The sequence below is a fragment of the Bison bison genome, unplaced genomic scaffold (genome assembly GCF_000754665.1).
Source record: "Bison bison bison isolate TAMUID 2011002044 unplaced genomic scaffold, Bison_UMD1.0 scf7180017864495, whole genome shotgun sequence".
Taxonomy (NCBI): Eukaryota; Metazoa; Chordata; class Mammalia; order Artiodactyla; family Bovidae; genus Bison; species Bison bison.
This window is the reverse complement of record NW_011495054.1, coordinates 11801694-11801904: the sequence shown is the minus strand read 5'-3', so window position 1 is coordinate 11801904 and position 211 is coordinate 11801694. Positions and strand designations below refer to the sequence as shown.

General features: G+C 65.9%; 1 protein-coding gene across 7 annotated transcripts in view; it reads right to left on the bottom strand.

Moving 5' to 3' along the window:
• Nucleotides 1-211, bottom strand: part of EMID1 (EMI domain containing 1) — a 40673-nt gene that overhangs the window by 33411 nt on the left and 7051 nt on the right. The gene's annotated exons all lie outside the window — the stretch shown is intronic.

Sequence of the window (211 nt, the reverse complement as noted above, 5' to 3'; positions counted from 1 at the left end):
GTCTGGACCACTCAGCATACACAGGCCCCCTGGAGGAGACGGCGCTCCCCAGTTCCCAGTTCTGGGGAGATGCAGGCTGCCTCCTCTGCACCCCTGCTGGGTGTTCCACCCAGCCCCCTGAGCTGCATGCAGGGAAGGGAGTGTGGTAAGGGTGTGCCTCTGCCTGGGGCACGTTCGTCCCCAGGTTGCCCCGCTGGGTCCTCCCATCACT